Below are 9,574 nucleotides of genomic sequence, written 5' to 3' on the forward strand. Positions count from 1 at the left end.
ATCCTCCTGATTATATGTACTTTCTTTTGTTTCTTCCCGAGATCGTTTAGATCCTTCACCAAACGACTCACATTCCTTTTTATACGGATATATTTTTTCAAAGAACTCAGCATTATCTGATTCTATAACCGTATTATTATGAATGTCGGGATTTTCTGATTTATGAACCAAAAATTGATATGCTTTACTATTTGTCGCATATCCTATGAAAACACAATCAACGGTTTTCGGTCCTATCTTTACCCTTTTGGGTTTAGGAACTTGCACTTTTGCCAAACACCCCCACACTTTAAAATAATTCAAGTTGGGCTTCCTTCCTTTCCATTGTTCATATGGAATGGATTGTGTTTTGCTATGGGGCACTCGATTTAATATTCGATTAGCCGTAAGAATGGCTTCCCCCACAAGTTCTGTGGCAAACCAGAACTTATCAACAACGCATTCATCATCTCCTTTAATGTGCGATTCTTTCTTTCCGCAATCCCATTAGATTGGGGCGTGTAAGGGGATGTTGTTTGATGAATAATTCCATATTCTAAACATATTTCTTCAAAAGGAGATTCATATTCACCACCCCTATCACTTCTTATCATTTTTACTTTCTTGTTAAGTTGCGTTTCAACTTCATTTTTGTATTGCCTGAATGCGTCTATTGCTTCATCTTTACTATTCAGTAAGTAAACATAGCAATATCGAGTATCATCGTCAATAAAAGTTATGAAATACTTCTTTCCACCGCGAGATGGTATTGACTTCATGTCACAAATATCTGTGTGAATTAAGTCTAAAGGATTTGAATTCCTTTCAACTGACTTATAAGGATGTTTAACATACTTAGATTCCACACATATTTGACATCTTAATTTTTCGCATTCAAACTTGGGCAGTACTTCCAAGTTAATCATTTTCCGCAAGGTTTTATAATTGACATGACCCAAACGTACATGCCATAAATCATTTGACTCAAGTAAGTAAGAAGAAGCTGAAATATTATTATTATTTTCAACAACCATTACATTTAGGTTGAAAAGGCACTCGGTGAGGTAACCTTTTCCCACAAATATTCCATTCTTACTAATTACAACCTTGTTGGATACAAAAACGCACTTAAAACCGTGCGTAACAAGAAGTCCAGTAGAGACTAAATTCTTTCTCATTTCGGGAACATGAAGGACATTGTTCAAAGTCATGACCTTGCCAGAAGTCATTTTTAGAAATACCTTCCCATATCCTTCAACTTTTGCTGTTGAAGCATTTCCCATATAAACTGTCTCTCCGGGTTCAGCAAGAGCATAGGTAGCAAAAGCCTCTCTAACTGCACAAACATGGCGAGTGGCTCCTGAGTCAAACCACCACAGTTTAGGATTTCCCACCAAGTTACATTCAGAGAGCATGGCACACAAGTTATCAACATCATCATGGTTTACTACCATGTTTGCTTGACCCCTTTTCTTGTCTTTCTTCGGAGCACGACACTCCGTAGACTTGTGTCCAGTTTTCCCACAGTTGTAGCAGTTTCCACTGAACCGCTTCTTGCTTGGGTTGTATTTCGGACCAGAAGCCTTCTTCCTCTTCTTGTTAGCTTCAACAATATTTGCTCCCATTATTGTTGAATTTCCATGGCCTCTCCTTTCAGCAGCTTTATTGTCCTCTTCGATTCTCAACCGAACAATGAGATCTTCAAGGGACATTTTCTTTCGTTTGTGTTTCAAATAATTTTTGAAGTCCTTCCACAATGGAGGCAACTTCTCAATCATTGCTGCTACTTGGAATGTTTCGTTGATTACAAGACCTTCAGCAAGTAGATCATGAATAATCACTTGCAATTCCTGGACTTGAGTAATAACAGACTTGCTATCTATCATTTTGTAGTCCAGAAATTTTGCGGCAACGAATTTCTTCATCCCGGCATCTTCAGTCTTATATTTCTTTTCAAGAGCATTCCACAATTCTTTGGATGTCTCCATGCTACTGTATACATTATACAGATTATCATCCAGTCCGCTAAGAATATAATTCTTACATAAAAAATCAGAATGCTTCCACGCTTCAATCACGAGAAAGCGTTCATTATCTGGAGTTTTATCCGGCAGATCAGGAACATCTTCCTTGATGAACTTCTGTAGACATAACGTAGTCAAGTAGAAGAACATCTTCTGATGCCAGCGCTTGAAATCAATCCCGGAAATTTTTCCGGGTTTTTCTGCCAGTGCCAACGCCGGTGTTCGGCTTGTCGTTGCGTTGGCAGTCGCCATCGGAACAGCTTGGTTTTCGTTTTCAGTCATCATCTTTTCTGTAAAAGAATGACACAAACAAACGTTTAATACACGTTTTCAAACTGGAGTAAAAATCACGTAGATTTTAATATCCAATAAAACGCCACGAAGGCTTAACTCTCCAAAACGGGAGTACACAAACCACAAAGGTTTTAGTTTGCAGAATAATTAGAATAACACAAATACAGAAATAAATATTAAATTCCTTAAGTTTGTTATTCCCCGTCAATATTTCTGTATTTGTAAATAATAATTCTAATTCTGCAAAATATAAATTAACGTAATTAAACAGTTATAAATTCGAGCCCACTGAATTCACAGTGTTTCCTTAAGGAATTTAATCCCCTCCTAGTACCCAAGGTAATGGATTATTTCCTCCCAGGATAGAACGAATAACACACTGGTGTAGCGGTACTTCAAACCCCAGTGTTTCAGCGAACACAAAGTTCGGTAGCAAATCACACTTACAGTTGCTTTGTTTGAAGTTAAAAACAATGCAGAACGAAGGAGTATATACTCAGAAAAACGTATGGAAGTTCTGAGAGGAAGGAGTGCAAAGTATAGCCAATTTGTTGAGCGAATTGTATGTTGAGTTTTTGGTCAATTTCTTCAACACTTGCTGCTCATATTTATAGCAGCCAAGAGGGAGTGCAAGACCAAAACGTCCACCCTTCATGGTGGAGGAAGCATTACATATTTGTGGAGCAAGCACTTCATGGTGGAGCAAGCACTTCATGGTGGGAAGACCATTATCCGGCTGCCAAATGATAAAATACACGGATTGGAAAATATCCGTTACAAATACGGATAATCTTACGTTAATATTTACTATTAACAAATAAATTTGGTCCAAAAAATTAATCAATCAATCGATCATTTGACCAAATCCAAATCCAAATCCAAATCCGAAGCCGAAGCCGAAGCCGTAGCTGTAGCCGAGCCGAGCGAGCGACGACGACGACGGCGCGAGGCTTGCTTTCTTCTTAACTCTTTAAGAGCTACAAGAAGAGCAATTATATATATACCCACCAAAAATATCTTCCACTTCCAATATGGGACAATGTCTCATTGTTAAGAGGGGGAAACTTAAAATTTTACTCAAAATTTCATTTTCCCTCCATTTCCCATTCACCCTCATTTTAAGAATATTACATCTTAAAAAATTAAAACCTCAACAATCCCCCACATGAATGGGGAATGGCTATATCACGGAAGTATGCATGGAAAAACTGTGTGATTTACAAGCAAGGATTAATCGCATCTGGATAAGTAGGTTTCCCTTTGAACTTTCCGTAGTAAACTTATGTCGGATATACTCGGTCAATCGGTAGATTTGATATCTTTGAACCGTCGATCTTTGGTGTATACCTAGACAACCATAAGTCACACAATCAACCCTTAACCGTCTTTGGTTCTCATTGTTGTGTTCGTTTCAGCCATGAACACTGCCTGGTTTCATAAGTACGTAGAGAACTGGCCTTACAAAGTTCTCCTTGAAGCGGCTAACACTTCACACTTACATAGGTGATTCCTAAACGTGTCATCCTGTAGATACACTATTTGATATACCCCGTATTAAATTTAGAAATCATTAAAAAGCCTTAATGCTTTATCCTTGATACTGAACATTGTCTCATCACGAGAATGGACTAAAATTTTATTTGACAATGTTGAACCGTCATTAATGACTTTGTTTGATCTCCTTGAACCTAGATCTTGGGATCTCCAGTCTTCTAGGTAGAGTTACCGCCACAATGACTTGTTCTCGGCCATAGCCCCATTCCCCTTGATGATTTCTCAACTACCTCTCTAGTTAGGCCTTTTGTAAGTGGATCCGACACATTATCACTTGACTTTACATAGTCAATCGTGATAATTCCTCTAGAGAGTAATTGCCTAACGGTTTTATGTCTTCGTCGTATATGACGAGATTTACCGTTATACATAACGCTCCCAGCCCTTCCAATTGCCGCTTGACTATCACAATGTATGCATATTGGTGCCAACGGTTTGGGCCAAAATGGAATGTCTTCCAAGAAATTCCGGAGCCATTCAGCTTCTTCACCGGCTTTATCTAAGGCTATGAATTCAGCCTCCATTGTAGAGCGGGCAATACATGTTTGTTTGGACGACTTCCAAGATACCGCTCCTCCACCAATAGTGAATACATATCCACTTGTGGACTTAGAATCAGTTGAACCGGTGATCCAATTTGCATCACAGTATCCCTCAATCACCGCAGGGAAATTACTGTAGTGCAATTCAAAGTTCTGGGTATGTTCTAAATATCCCAAAACTCGTTTCATTGCCATCCAATGAGATTGGCCTGGATTGCTCGTATATCGACTCAGTTTACTTATAGCACAAGCTATATCTGGTCGTGTACAATTCATGATATACATTAAGCATCCCAATACACGAGCATAATCCAATTGTGATATGCTTTGGCCTTTGTTCTTTGCTAATGCAAGATTCACGTCAATTGGAGTCTTTGCAACTTTAAAGCCCAAGTGCTTGAATTTTTCAAGTACTGTCTTAATATAATGAGATTGTGACAATGCCAGACCTTGAGGAGTTTTATTGATCTTAATTCCCAGAATTAAATCAGCAACTCCCAAGTCTTTCATATCAAACTTGCTATTGAGCATACGCTTAGTAGCATTTATGTTGGCAATGTCATTACTCATTATCAACATATCATCCACATATAAGCAAACAATGACTATGTGATTTGGAACATTTTTAATGTACACGCATTTATCACATTCATTTATCTTAAAACCATTTGACAACATTGTTTGGTCAAATTTCGCATGCCATTGTTTGGGTGCTTGTTTTAGTCCGTAAAAAGACTTAACAAGTCTACATACCTTCTTTTCCTTACCTGGAACCACAAACCCTTCAGGTTGTTCCATGTAAATTTCTTCCTCCAACTCTCCATTTAAGAAGGCCGTCTTAACATCCATTTGATGAATTTCAAGACCATACACTGCAGCTAATGCTATTAACATCCGTATGGACGTAATTCTTGTAACTGGAGAGTACGTATCAAAGTAGTCTAGACCTTCTCGTTGTCTATACCCTTTGACTACGAGCCTTGCCTTGAATTTATCAATAGTGCCATCATCTTTGATTTTTCTCTTAAAAATCCATTTAGAACCCAAAGGTTTATTTCCAGGAGGAAGATCAACCAATTCCCATGTATGGTTATTCAATATGGATTCTATTTCACTATTGACTGCCTCTTTCCAAAACAATGATTCCGAAGAAGTCATAGCTTCTTTAAATGTTTGAGGCTCATTCTCCAATAAGAAAGTCACAAAATCTGGTCCAAATGAAGTAGACGTCCTTTGACGTTTACTGCGTCTTGGATCCTCCTGATTATATGTACTTTCTTTTGTTTCTTCCCGAGATCGTTTAGATCCTTCACCAAACGACTCACATTCCTTTTTATACGGATATATTTTTTCAAAGAACTCAGCATTATCTGATTCTATAACCGTATTATTATGAATGTCGGGATTTTCTGATTTATGAACCAAAAATCAATATGCTATACTATTTGTCGCATATCCTATAAAAACACAATCAACGGTTTTCGGTCCTATCTTTACCCTTTTGGGTTTAGGAACTTGCACTTTTGCCAAACACCCCCACACTTTAAAATAATTCAAGTTGGGCTTCCTTCCTTTCCATTGTTCATATGGAATGGATTGTGTTTTGCTATGGGGCACTCGATTTAATATTCGATTAGCCGTAAGAATGGCTTCCCCCACAAGTTCTGTGGCAAACCAGAACTTATCAACAACGCATTCATCATCTCCTTTAATGTGCGATTCTTTCTTTCCGCAATCCCATTAGATTGGGGCGTGTAAGGGGCTGTTGTTTGATGAATAATTCCATATTCTAAACATATTTCTTCAAAAGGAGATTCATATTCACCACCTCTATCACTTCTTATCATTTTTACTTTCTTGTTAAGTTGCATTTCAACTTCATTTTTGTATTGCCTGAATGCGTCTATTGCTTCATCTTTACTATTCAGCAAGTAAACATAGCAATATCGAGTGTCATCGTCAATAAAAGTTATGAAATACTTCTTTCCACCGCGAGATGGTATTGACTTCATGTCACAAATATCTGTGTGAATTAAGTCTAAAGGATTTGACAAAAGATGTTTTCCTAACGATTTTTCTGTATGAGAAACTTCCTCTCAGAGCCCAATCGATTGACCAAAGTGCCAAAACTGTTTATTTCAAAAAATACTTTTCAAAAAAGTTTACGAAGAATAATAGTTTGTGTTTGGCCAATTCATTTTACAATTACTATTTGTAATATTTGATAAGTAAATTGTGCTTGTTCAATCTTTCTTTAAAATACTTTTGAGTATCAAATTACGAAAAAGACAGTAAATATCTAATTTAAAATTAATATTATTTGTAAATGAGATTTAAATTTATAATAATATATTAAATTTTTTAATCAATATAAAATATTATTATTCAAAGTAATAATATTGCGTATAGCGTTATTTATTTTTTACATGATGATTCAAACATATCAATATACGTTGTTTTGTATAGGCTATTAGACTTATTTCATTTTTCAACCCAGTGAAAAGTGAAAACTGTTATTCCCCGTCAATATTGTTGTATTTGTAAATAATAATTCTAATTCTGCAAAATATAAATTAACGTAATTAAACAGTTATAAATTCGAGCCCACTGAATTCACAGTGTTTCCTTAAGGAATTTAATCCCCTCCTAGTACCCAAGGTAATGGATTATTTCCTCCCAGGATAGAACGAATAACACACTGGTGTAGCGGTACTTCAAACCCCAGTGTTTCAGCGAACACAAAGTTCGGTAGCAAATCACACTTACAGTTGCTTTGTTTGAAGTTAAAAACAATGCAGAACGAAGGAGTATATACTCAGAAAAACGTATGGAAGTTCTGAGAGGAAGGAGTGCAAAGTATAGCCAATTTGTTGAGCGAATTGTATGTTGAGTTTTTGGTCAATTTCTTCAACACTTGCTGCTCATATTTATAGCAGCCAAGAGGGAGTGCAAGACCAAAACGTCCACCCTTCATGGTGGAGCAAGCATTACATATTTGTGGAGCAAGCACTTCATGGTGGAGCAAGCACTTCATGGTGGGAAGACCATTATCCGGCTGCCAAATGATCAAATACACGGATTGGAAAATATCCGTTACAAATACGGATAATCTTACGTTAATATTTACTATTAACAAATAAATTTGGTCCAAAAAATTAATCAATCAATCGATCATTTGACCAAATCCAAATCCAAATCCAAATCCAAATCCGAAGCCGAAGCCGAAGCCGAAGCCGAAGCCGAAGCCGAAGCCGTAGCCGTAGCCGTAGCCGAAGCCGAGCCGAGCGAGCGACGACGACGACGACGCGAGGCTTGCTTTCTTCTTAACTCTTTAAGAGCTACAAGAAGAGCAATTATATATATACCCACCAAAAATGTCTTCCACTTCCAATATGGGACAATGTCTCATTGTTAAGAGGGGAAACTTAAAATTTTACTCAAAATTTCATTTTTCCTCCATTTCCCATTCACCCTCATTTTAAGAATATTACATCTTAAAAAATTAAAACCTCAACAATCCCCCACATGAATGGGGAATGGCTATATCACGGAAGTATTCATGGAAAAACTGTGTGATTTACAAGCAAGGATTAATCGCATCTGGATAAGTAGGTTTCCCTTTGAACTTTCCGTAGTAAACTTATGTCGGATATACTCGGTCAATCGGTAGATTTGATATCTTTGAACCGTCGATCTTTGGTGTATACCTAGACAACCATAAGTCACACAATAAACCCTTAACCGTCTTTGGTTCTCATTGTTGTGTTCGTTTCAGCCATGAACACCGCCTGGTTTCATAAGTGCGTAGAGAACTGGCCTTACAAAGTTCTCCTTGAAGCGGCTAACACTTCACACTTACATAGGTGATTCCTAAACGTGTCATCCTGTAGATACACTATTTGATATACCCCGTATCAAATTTAGAAATCATTAAAAAGCCTTAATGCTTTATCCTTGATACTGAACATTGTCTCATCACGAGAATGGACTAAAATTTTATTTGACAATGTTGAACCGTCATTAATGACTTTGTTTGATCTCCTTGAACCTAGATCTTGGGATCTCCAGTCTTCTAGGTAGAGTTACCGCCACAATGACTTGTTCTCGGCCATAGCCCCATTCCCCTTGATGATTTCTCAACTACCTCTCTAGTTAGGCCTTTTGTAAGTGGATCCGACACATTATCACTTGACTTTACATAGTCAATCGTGATAATTCCTCTAGAGAGTAATTGCCTAACGGTTTTATGTCTTCGTCGTATATGACGAGATTTACCGTTATACATAACGCTCCCAGCCCTTCCAATTGCCGCTTGACTATCACAATGTATGCATATTGGTGCCAACGGTTTGGGCCAAAATGGAATGTCTTCCAAGAAATTCCGGAGCCATTCAGCTTCTTCACCGGCTTTATCTAAGGCTATGAATTCAGCCTCCATTGTAGAGCGGGCAATACATGTTTGTTTGGACGACTTCCAAGATACCGCTCCTCCACCAATAGTGAATACATATCCACTTGTGGACTTAGAATCAGTTGAACCGGTGATCCAATTTGCATCACAGTATCCCTCAATCACCGCAGGGAAATTACTGTAGTGCAATTCAAAGTTCTGGGTATGTTCTAAATATCCCAAAACTCGTTTCATTGCCATCCAATGAGATTGGCCTGGATTGCTCGTATATCGACTCAGTTTACTTATAGCACAAGCTATATCTGGTCGTGTACAATTCATGATATACATTAAGCATCCCAATACACGAGCATAATCCAATTGTGATATGCTTTGGCCTTTGTTCTTTGCTAATGCAAGATTCACGTCAATTGGAGTCTTTGCAACTTTAAAGCCCAAGTGCTTGAATTTTTCAAGTACTGTCTTAATATAATGAGATTGTGACAATGCCAGACCTTGAGGAGTTTTATTGATCTTAATTCCCAGAATTAAATCAGCAACTCCCAAGTCTTTCATATCAAACTTGCTATTGAGCATACGCTTAGTAGCATTTATGTTGGCAATGTCATTACTCATTATAAACATATCATCCACATATAAGCAAACAATGACTATGTGATTTGGAACATTTTTAATGTACACGCATTTATCACATTCATTTATCTTAAAACCATTTGACAACATTGTTTGGTCAAATTTTGCATGCCATTGTTTGGGTGCTTGTTTTAGTC

The sequence above is a fragment of the Nicotiana tabacum genome, chromosome 17 (assembly GCF_000715075.1).
Source record: "Nicotiana tabacum cultivar K326 chromosome 17, ASM71507v2, whole genome shotgun sequence".
Classification (NCBI taxonomy): Eukaryota; Viridiplantae; Streptophyta; class Magnoliopsida; order Solanales; family Solanaceae; genus Nicotiana; species Nicotiana tabacum.